Genomic DNA, 13,091 nt, shown 5'->3' with positions numbered 1-13,091 from the left:
ACAGTTGTAACCACTATTTATAAATTCTCTCAGCTCTGCATTGAACTATATAACTATCTGCTCTGTGAGTGTTTGAGTTGATTGAACAGCCACATCTCTACCCCCTTTGGGTTACCAAATTCAGCCTACAAGATATTCAAGCATATTATATTCTTTCTTTGGGCAGGTCTACACTACGGGATTAAGTCGTCCTAATTACGCAACTCCAATAATGTAGCTGGAGTCGACGTAGCTTAGGTTGACTTATTGCAATGTCTACACTGCACTGGGTCAATGGGAGAAACTCTCCTGTCGACTTACCTTGTGCTCATTCCGGTGGAGTACTGGAGTCGATGGAAGAGTGATTGGTAGTCAATTTAGTGGGTCTTCACTAGACCCGCTAAATTGACCCCCCCGGTGAATCGATCTCCGCAGCATCAATCCACGGTAAGTGTAGACAAGCCCTTTCTGTCCTTTGCTTGTAACAAAACCAGTCTTCTTCTCCCCTAATCTCAGTTTCTCTGTCTTTCCATTTCTCTGTCACAGCAATCACCCAGTTCCAGCTCCTTGACTTTGGCCTCATCATCAGAACATTGCTGACTTAGAAGCAGAAAAATGGTAAGATGTCTCAGGTGGTAAGATAAAAACAATTTGGAATTCCATCTGGTTTCTAGTTGCTATCATCCTCTTTCCTGTCTTTCCTGTCTTTTTACCTTTTGATGTCAGCTCAGTTAGGCAGACATTTGTTGATGAATAAATGATTACCCCATTTATAAAAGGAGTTCTATGGTAATTTCAATAACCTCCCATTACATCTGTTTTATGTGTTGGGATTATGGTTGATACCTTTCCACATAATGACCTGGTGTGTTGCACTGCACTATAATTGCTCATTAAAAATCTATTTTAAAAAGTAAGACATGGGGGTGATTTACAGCAAATCTCTGTGTCAGTCCATCAGATGGTAACACTGCCTAAAAAACAAAACAAAACTGCCAAACTGTTTCTGAACTGGATTGTTGGGAGAGAAGGTAATGAACTAGTGCCTCAAGCGTGACACCGATTTACAGCAGCTGAGGATCTAATACTTTGAATGCAAGATTCACACAAATCAGGCGATCAAACAAAACAAGACTCTGTATCCTGAAAATCTATGGAGTCTACTAGGGACTTTACTGGAGCTCAGATGCTGTGATGATGGGTGGCAGTATGAAACCCTACAATAGTCAGACAGGGTGTATCTTTTGCCCACATAACACAATCTAAACATCGCTGGGCCCTAGAAATGCAATGTCACTTGGCAGATTGTTGGCAACAGGGAGTGAACAGGAGATCTCTGGATCTTAAAACATGAGTGTCTATTACCTGAGCTAAAAGACCCTGCTCTATTAACCAAGGCTGAAGCAAGCTCTATGTGACCTGCCACCACTAGCTGGAGACAGAGCACCACATTGTGTGGGTATCAAATTGTGCATAACATAACCTCACCAGGCTGATCCTTAGTCCTGTAGTATGAATTGGACCGAGCATTCACTTGTGGGATAGGCAGGCAGAATCTCAATGCAGAGTAAACAAGATCTACTCAAAGATTGTTTTACAAGTCTTCAGACATTAGGTTCTCAGACACTGGGGCAAAGCAGGTATAAGTTACACTTTCCTGTCCCCTACACCTGATGGGGTATGCATAGGAAAGTATTTATCACTGTCTTCCCTCATTGGGGTTTTCTGCTATGGGAGGAGTAGCTTTAGGTCATAGTGGGGACTCCATCAAAGGAAGCTGATCAGCACAAATGCTAAATCACCACATTGCCCTACAACCCACTTTCAGAGCTATGCAGGACTCCCACGAGAGAGAGAGGAGGTGATGCCCTCCTCTCTCTTTCATGGGAGTCCTGCATAGCTCTGAAACTCTCCACTACTGGAGTTTCCCCTGGAGTTTGACTTCCCATCCTTCAGGACCTTCTGGCAAAGAGCTGGTGTTGAGTCAGGGCTGGTTCTAGCACCGTATAACCTTCGTGGAAACGCAATGACTAGCTCATGAGGACAGCCTGCCCAGCAACATCATTTCCCCCATGGCACACTACACCATTTGTTAACACCTCTGATATTATCCCCTAAAGCTCCAGCACGACTAGAGCAGGGAGTTTGAAGAGTCTCTAGGCCAAATTCTGTTCTCCCTGGCACCAGGGTTACCCCGTTATCTTCAAGGGGTCCCTCTGAATTTACACCACCATCACAGACTTTTCCCCCTAGTGTTTACAAATAAAGATCAAACGCTCAGCTGACTGGTTGGTGTAGGATTTCTTTGTCCTTCCTAGGAGGTTTGTATCGAGCAGCCGTGCCCCCCTGTTGCTTCACCTCGAGCACAGCTGGGGCGGGGAGTACATGGCATTTTGTTGGATGCCTTGCTAAGTTCTGAGTGAGTTTAGTTCTCCTGGAAGGGGATCAGACTCACTGGCCTGGAAAAAAAGAGATTTCTCTGTTTACCCTCCGATTCCCATGCACAAAACAGGAAGTGGCAACACAAGCTTCCCTCATACCACCCTGTTCCTCAGTGCCTGCCCGGAGGCTCTGCCTCTAGGACCGCAGCAGCCATGACAGCCCAGAATCCTTGGCCTCCCCGCTGAGACTCGCAACAGGGATCCAATTAGCATCGACTGTTCGGGTGGTTAGTGCTGGGGGGATACTTGTCACCGCCCCTTTCACTCAGGCAGGTAAACAGCTGTTATATGATAATGACAGCTGACCATTAGCAATGAAAAGATCTGTATCCCTGCAGACTACCAATCCCAGGGAAGGGTAGGCTTTTAAAAAGCAGAATTTGACATACTACAGCCTGACATTCTTCCACCTCACATGACTGGATTATGAGGGACAAGCTATAATCATCCAGGAAGGGTAAGAGTTCCACAACAACTCAAAAGTCTTAGCAGGGGGATCAACTCATTGGATCACGTACATCTGAGCCTGATAATTCAAATACTAACTGGGCTACACTTTTACAGGTACTTTACTGTCCTGACAGAAATCAAACACAAATATCCCCCTACATTCAGTGGTCATGTGATGATTTAAATACTAATGGTTACACAAGAGCATACCTACTGCAGGTTAGCAGCATTTGTCTCCCTGAGACAGCAGTTACACATCAGCGTGTATTTTTTAGTGATCAGCTGACATGTTTCATGTACAGTAACAGGCCTATTAAACTGAAAATAACTTTGTAGTTCAACAGGCAGCACTTAAGATTTATTTTATTCCACTTAGAAAATCGAGTTAAGGTCCAAACCCACAATCTCTCCAATGGCAACACTACCTTCTGAAGCCAAGAAAATAGAGCACAAGTACCTAGCACATTTTTAGATGCAATACAAATAAATCCTCACTATCATTAAGGGGCAGGCCCAAAATGTAACCTCCCTTGACGGTGATCTGCAAAGGGAATAAAAAATGATCCACACATAAATGCATGTGCAGAATGCCCCCAGTAAGCAAGATTTGTGGAGGTCATTTGGCAGCTAGATAAGTATAAATTAACCTTTAAACAACTGTTTATAGTCCTTGCAAAGTCTGCCAGATAGTTCCTGATTTACTACTGTCCCTCAGGGATGCACCAGAGCGGCCAAGGGAAGTTGTGTTTTATTCCAAAGTGGGGAGGTTTTCAAAGTTTCTGATTTAAAAGAAAATTTTGAAAATGATGCCATACTACTAACCCGAGACCCTGTGGTCTGAATCCTTGTCACAGTGGAATTTCCCAGTTCTCTCTGTATTATTAGTGCATTTGTGCGGGAGAGGGGGTTATACTCAGATTGTAAGCTCTTTGGGACCGGGATAACCCTTTTGTTATATGTGTGTACAGTGCTTAAAGCAATGGGCCTGAGGTCCCTGTCTAGAGATTCTAGGCACTACCTCAATGCAAAGGACTAATAATATTCATATTGAACATGGGTGGTCTGAGTGGAATATATATGCCATGCCAGTATAAGACTGACTGTAGAGGTCAAACTTCTATAATATAAGATTCAGAGATTCCAAGGCTAGAACAGACCATTGTGATCATCTTGTCTGACCTTCTCTAGAGCGCAGGCCACAGAATTTCCCTGAAATGATTCCTGTGTGAACAGGAGCGTATCTTTTAGAAAAACACCCAACCTTGATTTAGAAGGAAATAACTCATTGGGAGTTTTGCCTGAGTAAGGACTGCACGTCTGGAACCATTAATAATTTTAACCTTGTCTGTGCTCTCCGTGTAACGCCAAGTACTTTTCATTCTCTCTAGTCTGGAGAATTAAATGCACTGAAAATCGAAGCGAAAAAGGCCCCCATTGCAATTCAAACAGGTACTTTTGAAATAGAAAAAAGTGCTTGAGAAATTCTGTGCACCTGAAGCTTCCATGTTCCTCTGTGGAATAAATATCGTCTAATTAGCAAGACAACTGACAACATCTATTATTTATTATTATTACCATAGCACACAGGAACCCCAGTCATGGACCAGAACCCCATTTTGTTAGGTGTTTTACAAACACAGAACCAAAAGATTGTCCCTGCCCCATGGGGCTTACAATCTAAGTAAATGCTAAGATACCAGGCTGGTGGCCACTTTAAAAGCATTTAGAAAGATAGGCTGACAGATTGATAGTTGGATAGAATATATAAATTAGGGTCATATTCTCTCCTTGAATACATGCAACAGCTCCCACGGGCCTCAATGGGAGCTGTGTGCTCATACAATGGCAGAATTTTACCCTTAGAGTGGTTTGCAGACTGGCTAGTCTAGTCAGTTACCATGCTTAAATATGGGGACCTCAAAGAAATGTATTATTTCATAATATGATAGTCCCCTCATTCAGTCCAGGAAGATCATTAGGTCTAGAGATAATAATAAAATAATTAACCCAGTGGAATGTATTTAGAGTTGCTATTAAACAACAATATTGAACTAAGCAATAACCAGCTCTCGTCTCCGCTATTTATGGTTCCATAGCATATTATATGCATCGCTGGCTTCCTCATATGGCATCTGTAAACTGTTCTGACAGGCTAAATGCTCCAGCATTGATACTGGAAGTAACAATCGCTAGCTGTTGATTTGATACTAATGAAGAAAACAGAACCAAGATCTAGGTGACCTTCCTTTATCCACAAGGCATTCTAATTTCTTTAAAATAAGGTTTGCGGGAGAAAAAACACAGTTGATTTCATTGTGCCTCTCTAAAGGGAAGAGGAAGGAGGGAAAAGATAAACAGATAATCACTGTCTATATTCAATTTGCAGGAGACCACTCGTAGCAGCTATGTCCACAAAAACATGGAGAATTGAAATTTACATTACAGAGCATCAGTGACCCTTCATCCTGAATCAGGTCACTCTCTGTGTGTGTGTGTGTATTAGATTATAAACATTAGTTTTGCAGGCCAAATGGTCTTGGTTTTTAAACCCTTCAAAGAATGGTAAAAAATGCTGGATGTGGAGAGCTGTAATCAGATAAATACCATTCAGTAAGGAAGAGGGTGTTTTCATCTTTTCTGCTTCCTTTCTCCCCTTTGTACTAGTTACCTGTAGAAAGAGCCACAAGAGATGGCAGCTATGTGCTCGCAGTAGCATTCACTGTAAATCGATCAGCACTGGACAGCTCCACAGTGCAAGCTGTTTGTTAATGCAATTTATGCATATTTTTCCCCATTGAAGGCAGGGTTTCTTTCATGGAAACTGGAGAATGAAAATCTTAAAGCACGTGGTTTCATTTCTAAAACTTCAGGTTTGCATTTAAAGAAACGAAACACACAAACAAAGCACATTAGGCCATATGTGATCACAAAAGCCATATATATCCCATCTAACACCTTTTCAGCTGAGGCATTGACCACTTATGGGCATTACAGATCCTGGAGCACTTTCAGGATAGGGCCTGACCTTATTGTCCTGGCTGGCCAATTTCGAGCTCTGTCTACTTATTTTCCCCATGCAGTTTCAACTGGATTCCATAGTCTTCCACTCTCCCTGTCCTGAACTGTTGTGTAATATTGCTGGAGATAACTGCCGTTAAGGTGGGCTGATTCCTGGACACAGCATGTGCAGTACTTTTTAATCAAAAGGTACCATGCGTAAAAGTAAGTTATTTGTTATTATGTATGTGAATGAAAAAAGATGTCAGAGGCATCTATGAATAAGGACATTGTCAGCCAAATTGTAGGCACTGCAGGTATTTGTCTAGTTCTTCCCCTTTCCCCGCTATGCCAGAAGTGAACCCAAGACCCACTCACAATGCAACATAGTTTTAAGTATTCAATGCTTCAATGCATTAAGTTAAGCAGACGGGCCTTCCTCTGGAACATCGACTGCTGCAGGCAGGATAGCAGACATTATGGCCAATGGTTTGTCAAGTCCCATGTTCCTGCTGTAACAAGGTGAAGAGGCAACCAGGATGTATGGAGGCAAGATCATTGTGAAAATTAGTCTATTACTGATGCCAGGAAAGAGCGGATCTCTTGCTTTCTTTAGTCTCTGTCTAACTGCTTGTTGCCACCCAGCCAGCCAGTTGCATTGACTGTCCTTTGCAACACAGCGACAGACCTCTTTCAAAAGTCAGTCACCAACTGAAAAAAAGGACTGCTTCTGTGGGTGCATAATTTAAACCTGCACTGGGCAAGCACCAGCAAGATGATCCAACAAAGCTAGAAAAAGGGTAATTGGAAAAAAAATGTGTGTGTGAATTTAGTGCTGGTGGGAGGCCTGAAAGCCTGGGAAATTGGTGTTTTCTTTCTCCACAGAGGAGGCAGAGCATAGGCATTGTACGGCTTAGTGAGAGTAATTCAAGACACACAGAAGTATGGGTTAATGCTCTTTTAGTCGAAGTAATATCATAGCACCTAGGAGCCATGGACCAGGACCCCATTGTTGTAAAACACAGAACAAAAAGACAATTCCTGCCCCAAAGAGTTTACAATCTAAGTATCAGGCAAGAGACAACAGATAGATGCAGACAGATGGGGGAGTACAAACAAACAATGAGACTATATTGGTTAGTATGACAGGCAGTAGTCTCAATACACCAGCGACTTAACTATCATCAAGATTTTTAAAGGAGTCATGGCAAAGGAGGGTTTTGAAGTCTGCTGTACACGCCAGGAATCACTGTGCTGGTGGGGGATGGTGGCTTCAGTTATAATTAGGACTGGTCCAAACCACAAGCAAACAATGAAATTGATTTTATTTATCTATGTTTTTGTTTTTTTGTTAGTTTTTTTTTTTTGAGGAAAATGTGGAAATTTTTTGGAGAAAACATTTACTCAAAATGCCATAAAATTTTAGGCAACTGTAGTTGCACTAAAGTGGCCTTAAAAGGATACATTATTCATAGATTTCAAGGCCAGAAGGGACTCCTTGTGATCCTATAGTCCGATCTCCTGAATAACATAGGCCATAGATTTTTCACCCAATAATTCCAACGTCGAGCCCAGTAACTTGTGGTGTAGCTAAAGCATATGTCTTAGAAAGACATCTGATCTTGATTTAAAGATGTCAAATGAGGTGCAAAATCAACCTCTTGCTTTGGGAATCTGTTCTAGTTGCTAATTAGCTTCACTGTTAAAAATGTACACCTTATTTCCAGTTTGAATCTATCCAACTCCAACTCCCAGTCATTGGATCTTGTTGTGCTTCTGACTGCAAGATTAAGGATTCCCTTAGTGTCGCATATGTACTCCCCGAGGAGGTATTCATAGCATGTGAACAAACCACCTCTTGACCTTCATTTCTACACTGCCTCTGCATTCACCTTATCCCTGACCTGGAGGGAATGCTTCCTCAGATGTGAGAGCAATTAATTCTCCAGGCCCATTCAGGCCACAGCCTCTCCTTGACAATTCTGCAATTAATGCGTAATATGATGGGAGTTAGTGAGACAGGCAGACTCATGTATTTGGAAGAGCACTGAAAACACCAGCTTGTTTTTATGTAGCTCAGCAACCATCCCATGGAGACATCTTTTCCATCACTGACGTCCCAGGTTGGACCAGAACTCTCAGCCTGGAAAAAATAAGGCTCCAATCTTAGTTCCCGCAGACAGACATTCCCTGGAGCCACAGGCCCTTGTAAAGCAAGAGAAAAAATAAACTTAGAAAGAGAGTGAGAGGGAGTGGAAAGAAGGAAAGACAAGGAGGTTCACCTGCCTCCTATCTTTACACACTTGACTCCTGGGCTTTCTTCCCCTGCTTTCAGAACCCAAGTGACACCTCAGCCAAGATCCCACATGTGTGCAGGATCAACTTACAAAGCTTATCCACATAAAATATTGTTACAGAAATGGAAACTGGCAGTCTCATTCATTTTAAATAAATCTAAAACAGAGAATCACATTCTTTGTCTGCGGTCCAGATTCCATTTAATAATTCTTATACTAAAGCCTCTATCCGTAGGAAAAACCAGCTAAGATTACATGTATATTTTTTACATTTTCCCCCCTAATAAACAGCAATAAATTTTCACTCTGATTGGAAAAAAAACAATCAGGTGGGTGTTATTCCATTTACATCATGGCTGAGTTTCATAAAGGGCTCACAAGATACAGATGGAAAGAGACATTGAAAGGGTCTTGGGGGAATGATTCCCTAAGGCATTGTTTGCCTTTCCATTTGGATTTTTTTTAAGCGCTATCCAAATGCTGTGTGCACACAAAACACTTTTCAGTCATTGTTCAGCAGTGCAGTATGTATAGCTGGCTGACCATCTTCTTTTTTTCTTTCCAAAAAGGGGGAGATTTTCATAGATTCTAAAATCAGAAGAGCCCACTGTGATCATCTCTTGTATAATACAGGCCAGAAAACTTCCCAGAAATAATTCCTGTTTGAACTAGAGCAGGGGTTCCCAAACTTGGTTCACGGCTTGTTCCGGGTAAGCCCCTGGTGGGCCGCGAGATGCTTTGTTTACCTGGAGCATTCCCGGAGCTCCCATTGGCCAGGAATGGCAAACCGCAGCCATGCCTGCGGACACTCAGATAAACAAAGCGTCTCCCAGCCTGCCAGGGGCTTACCCTGAACGAGCCGTGAACCAAGTTTGGGAACCCCTGAACTGGAGCAAATCTGTGAGACAAATACTCAATCTTGATTTTAAAATTGCCAGTGATGGAGAATCCACTTTGGTAAATTATCCCAGTGATTAATTACCCTCACTTTCAAAGGCATAAATGGGAGCTATGTGCCTATCACCTGTCAGCGAATGGGAATTGGGCACTTAGCTGCCTTTTTGTGCATTTCAAAACATCTGCCAAATTCTCCACTGTTATGAAGAAGGAAAACTCTGCTGAAGTTGCATCCACTTACACCAGCAGAGAATTTGGCCCTTATCCTGAAGCATGTTACTGAACAAGAGGTCACTTTACGTCATGTGCGTATGCTGATTGGTGCACACCTCAAAGCAATTTAGAGACTTGCAATCCAGGATCCCAGTTGGGTAACTGACTTCAGTAGGGGTCTATGAGTGCAAGAGTCTGCCCGCCTGGATCTGATTGCAAGATCAGCACCTAAATATGTGCTTATAAGGATCAATTCTCCCATGACTGTCCCGCAGCCACCTCTAGAGTAGAACACACCAGCATTCCAGTAGTACAAGAATAACTATCCAGTAGTTTAGGACAGGAAGTGAAGATGACTGGATCTTTTTGAAATTGCAGCAGAATTCAGATATTAAGGATTCAATTACCCAAACTGGAGTCTGGCCAGGACACCATGACTTACACCCCTAACTCTTGCAAGAGGTGCCAGGGGATCTTTAACGACCACCCGTGCACCGGGCTGCAGGTTTTACATCTCACCCCAATCCCAAAAAGCAGCACTTGCAGCAGCATCGTAGGTTATAACACCATGCTGAAGCATTGGGCTGAGAAGGCATCAGAGGGAAGCGTGCCACTTGGTGAATCGCCAGCACCAATAACAACAGCAACAGCGAGGAAAACTGGACAAATAAGCTTTTCCCCCAGATTGTGGGAATTGACTCATTGTATCAGCTCCAAGAGTCATCTCACGTCGCCACTATTTAAATGCTAATAAACTACAGAAATAAGGAGGACTCTGCATTTTTCCAGCTCTTATTCTCAGTGACTCATGCGGAGAGTCCCAAATCGAGCACTGCAGAGACATACTGTTTCCTTTCCACTTTACTTAAAAAGCTGCTTGCATATATATATATATATTTCCCAGATTATTAATAAAATTCTTATTGAACACCCTGGGTGGGAAGCCCTTAATCATTGCGCTGATCTTAACTGGGATTGATTTCTTGTCCAGCTGATAGTTCTACCCCTTCCACAGGAGATGCCTTTTTTCAGGGGAGGGGGAATGACATAAACCCAAAAAGAAAAGGAGGCTAAAATTAGGCTTTTGTTGTGCTTACTGCAGGAGGATTGGAGTATTTATTGCTGGGGGGAGCATGAGTCATAATTAAAGCCTCTAAACCCAGAAGCCAGTCTCCTAGGAGCAATTAATCTAAAAAAATGCACATTTTCCCTTTCATTCTATCTTTCAGGCAGAAAGAGTAAATGGAGCTTCCTAAATATGTTCTCAGCAAAGTGGTCACTCCTCGGATAAATTGTTGTCATATGGCAATCCTATTGGGCACCTTCCTCTGGCAGACTGCGGTGCAACAGGGATGTCTGCCTCAGTTTCCCCGTTCTTACACCCATGAAAGCAACATATTCTCTCAGTATCTGACACAAAGACTGCCTCTGTACATAGTTTATTTGTATATGCTAGTGCAGTAATTCTCCAAGAACCTTCACAGGAAAAAAAAATCTAACTCCCACAGTAAACAAAAAGGTACTATGGGTTTTCCATTCCCCCCTCTCCAGGGAAGTCACTTCCAAGTCACCCAGCTGAGAGTCAATATCAGCACTGTGTTCCCAGAGAAATCCCCACCATTTTCAACTCCCCAGGCCTCTCTCCCTGGGAGTCTTACCCCTCCTCAGGGCACATCCCTCCTGGGTCCGCCCTCTTGTGTCCAGGTTCTGCTTTCTCTGACCCAGCCAGATCTTCCCGTTTTGCTTAGGGGCCACAGCCTGGGCCTTCCATTCATCAGACACCCCTGGTTTGGGCCGTTTTCACTAACAGTTCCATTTCTGCTGTCCTCAGGACTCAGCTTGCTCTACTGGATCTCCTGTCACTCTCTCCCAAGCATCTCTTGCCAGCTCTCTCCTGCTGCTTCCGGTCTCTGACTCCTTCCAGCATCAGGCACCTCTCACCTACCAATCTCCTCAACCTAGGGCTCAGCTCTCTCAAGCTTAACTGAGGGTCAACTGACCACTCACAGGGGCACCGGCCTCCTCCCTCTTAAAAAGCCAGTATCACCCCATGACATTTATCTGCTTGGAAAGGCAATCTGTGTCCCCAGTCCTGCAAATGACACTGCATGGGCTGATTAAGAGCCGATAAAGGGATCTTCTTCTGGGCAGCTAATTTCATTTTCTATTTGAAGGTGACTAAATAACCATAGGAGGCCAGGAAACATTGGCAGACATCACCACGCAAATACAGAGAGAGCACTATCTTTAAAGCAGATGCAATGGGTTGTGGATACTGACCTCATAGCCAGCACTAGAGGGGAGACTTCATGATGCTAACTCCAGGCACTGGCCACTCTTAAAATTCTTTACACTCAGGACCTGATCCAAAGCCTGCTGAAGCCAATGCAAAGACTCCTGTTGAGTTCAGCACACTTTGGATGAAGCCCCCAAAGCACACAGCCATTACACTATGCATTCATTTAATGCCTCCATAATGACGCTGAACCTAATCCAAACCTCACTGAAATCCATGGAAAAACTGCTGTTGACTTCAGTGTGCTTTGAATCAGGCCCACTGTGATTGGAAAGGCTGGAAAAACACTGGTCTGGCCCAACTATTTGGCTGATGGTTTGTTTGCAGCTCGCACTCCATTGCCTCAGTGAATAAGTCAATGAACTAGTGACCCCTGAGTAGATAAGCCAAGCATTTCAATTCATCTGGAAATCAGAAAGATTAGCAGTCTCCAGACTCCTGTACATGGACTGTGATTCGATGTGTGGATGCATGGAGCACATTTCAGTATGTGGGAGTCTATAATCCTCACAAACACTCATTAAAAGAAAAAAATATATAATCCAGGGAGATCATCACATGCTTCCAGACAGGAGGCCAATAAATGTAGGCCTAATCAATTGCTCTATCTACTGTCCACTGTAATTATTCTCTCTGCTTTATGGCAAACAGCACGACTGGAGCTTGACCTCCAGTTAGTTATTTTATTTAGATCCGTCCCTTCTAACTTATCGGGTAATATTTAGAAAGCTTTTTTGGGTTCCTCAGATTAAGAAGAAAGCCAATGAACACTGAACTTTGCATACACACTGCCTAAAGATTTACCTCTGTTTAGAAAACATGTCTGAAATTTCAGGTGAACCCCCGCCCCCCCCAGCTCTTTTGGAGGGAGTCAAATTCAGGCTTATAATACAAAAGGCTTTTAATATACATAGGGCCTAATTTTGCTGAGCACCCGTGACTCCTATTGTGACAAGGCCTGATCCAGAGCCCACTGAGGTCTATTGGCTTTAATGAGCTTCGGATCAGGCCCATGGTGCTCAGCATTTCTCAGGATCAAGACTTTATCCGTGGAGTTGTGCCCGGAGGTAAGGCAGTTGTATATGTTCTGTCCTCGCTTACAAACAAGATCTAGGAGCCCCTGGTGACCTCCTCGATCAGCTCTCTTACTATTCCTTTCCCCATATCCCTGCATCTGCAAACGGCTTTGGAGCACGTGGGCAAGTCTCTGGTAACGCTGCGTCTCAGGGCTAACACAGTCCACCCTTCAGCTGTGTTGACCGTCAGTTATGCCCGACCGCATCGGACATCTCGGCTCTGTCTATATGACGGGCGAGGGGTGCGATTCTCAGCTCGCGTACGCACACTCACGCTAGTGCTCATCAAGCTAGTGTGAGTATAAATAGTGCAGCCACGGCAGCAGCTCCACAGCTTAGCCCTGTACAGTCCTGCCTGAACCCCATGACTGCCGCCCGTGCTACCACCACTGCATTATTTATGCTTGTGCTGGGGCTCACGGACCGAGCGTGAACATGCATGCAC

Source organism: Lepidochelys kempii, chromosome 7 (assembly GCF_965140265.1).
Source record: "Lepidochelys kempii isolate rLepKem1 chromosome 7, rLepKem1.hap2, whole genome shotgun sequence".
Lineage (NCBI taxonomy): Eukaryota > Metazoa > Chordata > Testudines > Cheloniidae > Lepidochelys > Lepidochelys kempii.
Note: the sequence above shows the minus strand (reverse complement) of the source record.